We start from the raw sequence: 3,187 nt of genomic DNA, 5'->3' as shown, positions 1-3,187 counted from the left end.
AAAGACTTAGAGTACTTGGATTTAATGGAAGATGTGACACATAACCGAGCGCAATGACATTCTAAGATTCATACAGCCGACCGTACTTAGTGGGAAAAGACTTTATTGTTGTAGCTTTTGGTTAATGTATCTTTAAAAACCTCAAGTATAGAACAAATTAAGATACTGGGCTCCACAAACTATGGAGGAACTCATCTTCAAAATAGTTCTTGACCAATACATAGAATTTCTTCCTTGTGATTGGAATGATTTATATTATAAAATACTTTGTAATTTTTTTTAAGGTAAACTGCCAACTTAGTCCTTGAATTATCACTTCAATGAAAATTAGGTCTCTAAACTATTTTTTTAGAAAAATCAGTTATTAAATTATAAAAATCTACCAATTACATCCCTAATATTAGATTCGAAGTTACTATATTCAATTTTTCGTCAATTTGAATCATGTTTCTTGCATGTGATACACATTGGAGGGTAGATTGGTAATTTTCCATAAAGAAATAGTGTTTGGAGTTAACTTTGGAGGCTAAATTGGTTGTAGATTCACAATCTATATGAAATGTTAAGGGCTTAAAGGCGAGAAAATGACGATATTACACTCTAAAGTGTGTCAAGTGACTTAAATTAACGAAACATTGGATAAAATAGTTTTGAATATAATAGTAGGGATGGAATTAACAATTTTTAATGAATTTAGAGACTTATTTTACCGAAAATAATTAAGGAACCTAATTTTCATTGAGTGATAGTTCATGGGCTAAATGGGCAGATCACCCTTTTTTTAACAGAAAATCAATTAAAATTTAACGATTCAATTGCAATAGATTAGGCAGACAATTCAAATACTTTTATTAATTTTATGCATCTTTAATTAACTATGAATCTCAAAGTTAAAAACCTCAAGTATAGAACTAAGATGCTTGACTCCACAAATTATGGAGGAACTCCTTCTCAAAATAGTTCGTGGTCAATACATAAATTTTTTTACTTGTGATTGAATAATTTATATTATAAAACACTCGGTAAAATTTATTTTAACAGAAAATCAATTAAAATTCAATGAATCAATTGTAGCAAATTAGGTAGATGATTCAGATACTTCTATTAATTTTGGCTATATATTTTTATACACTTGATTTCAATGACCAACTGATTTTAAATTTTATTATTGAAAAGAGATTTTTTATGGCTTATTTTATCAACACCCCACATATTGTTGAATGATCCCACAAAATTAATACACCCCACATTTGCTTTTTTAATCAAAATTTATCTTAATACACCCCACTTAATTTTCCATAATACCCTCACACCCCACACCTCAACATACACCCCACATTTTCTACATATACCCCATACTCTTCATATCTTAAAAAAGAAAAAAAAAAATTTAGCCCTCCCCCTTCTCTAGCAAGAAACAGCCACAATTATTCTTCTTCTTCTTCCACGCCTCGCCAAATGTTGATTAAAGAGTAACATTGCTTTGATTAAAAACTTGAGGTCACAACATTTAAAGGAAAGGCCAATGCTTCAATTCCTCCATTTCTTTTTGTTCGGATTTCAACCCAGGATAAGCAGGACAATGTTGCGAAACCTAAAAGATGTGTACGCAAAAGAAAGGGACCACCTTTTGGAGCTATCCTCGAAAATATGTGGAAACCATATATCCTTAAAACAAGACTTGCAAATGAGGGCCTTTGTATTGCTTCTCTGAGTCGAACAGCCAATTAATAAGACTAATTAAGGGGTTACTTGATTTTGTATGGAAGATTGATTTGATTGAAGAAATCAGGTTCAGAAAGATGGAAACTGCCCAAGTAGGAATATGAAAATGGGGACAAAAGTTGGGATTAATTGATTGAATATCAATTATCAATGTGAAGTGTATTTGGTTTTGGATTAAGATTCTCTTATGAGTAATTTCTTCAGTCACGTCTTTGTAGTTTTATTGATTAGGGTTTTGTTCTATGTACAATGGAGAGTGAATGGTTATGAGAGTTAAAGAAGATAAATAATATTGGGATGAGTTATTTGGGGTGTATTTAGAATTATTTTAATTTTTTTATAATCTTATGAGGTCGAAATAGTCATTGCATATTAAGGCATACAAGTCATTTAATATTAAATTTTAATGTGAGATGTATTCAACATTATATGAAGTGCTAATAAAAAAAAACTATTTTTTATATTGTGATCTATAATATGAATAATTACCATCGCATGTAGAAAGTATAGAAATTATTCATTGTTAGACCAACTCCAATGGTGGGCTAAAAACCAAATTACTCTCCAAAATTTCCCCTTAAACCCATTTCAACCCAAGAGGAAATTTTGGGCTAAATGCTAAATGCTAAATCAAGGCTAGATTCCCCCCAAAATTTAGCTCAGAAATCGGAATTTAAACTTTTCAATATTTATCGGAATTAAAATTTTTTTAGATTAAAATGTTCATAAAATTAATTTACGATAATCTACATATTTATTTTAATTTTTTTTTAATTTAACAAAAAAAATAGCCTAAGTTCATTCTTTAATAATCTCGGGCTAAAATTTTAAATTAGAACGGTTGGAGCAGAAAAGCTATTTCTAAGCTAAAAGCTAAATTTTTCATATTAAAATATTTAATTTTTAGCCCAACCATTAGAGATGATGTTCTTAATGGCATTGACGATTAAGAATCATACAGGCATGTGTCGGCAAACAGCAGAAGCCAGAAAGCAAAGGAGTAGGAAGGGTAGGGTTTTATGCAATTGTTTGACAATATTGCCCTCGGGAAGGGCTACTGTGAATGGTGGATTTGGGCGGTTGGCATGTCAAAGAAGGGAAAAGCACCAAGGTAGAGAGCTTGTCTCCCTCGATGGCGCAGTCCTATCAGCCACTCACCCCAACTTCCAAGAAGACACCCGTCCAGAGTACCTCACCCTACGATCATTGCAATCTGACGGCAGGGAATACGGCTGGTTTCATACTAAAACCCCAAGCCATATCAATCAATGGCTACAAATCATTTCAATTAAGGGCTTCCTTAAAAATCCTTTAAAATGATTAAAAATAGTTAGAGAAAATGTTTTTGAAAAAACATAGTTCATTTGCATTTTTATTGAAAATTAATTTTAAAAATATTTAAAAAAAACAGTTCCAAATCAATCCTAAGTGTGTTTTAACCAACTTCAGTAAAATTGCCTCA

The sequence above is a fragment of the Malus sylvestris genome, chromosome 8 (assembly GCF_916048215.2).
Source record: "Malus sylvestris chromosome 8, drMalSylv7.2, whole genome shotgun sequence".
Classification (NCBI taxonomy): Eukaryota; Viridiplantae; Streptophyta; class Magnoliopsida; order Rosales; family Rosaceae; genus Malus; species Malus sylvestris.
The sequence above is the reverse complement of the archived record's forward strand: the minus strand, read 5'-3'. Positions refer to the sequence as shown.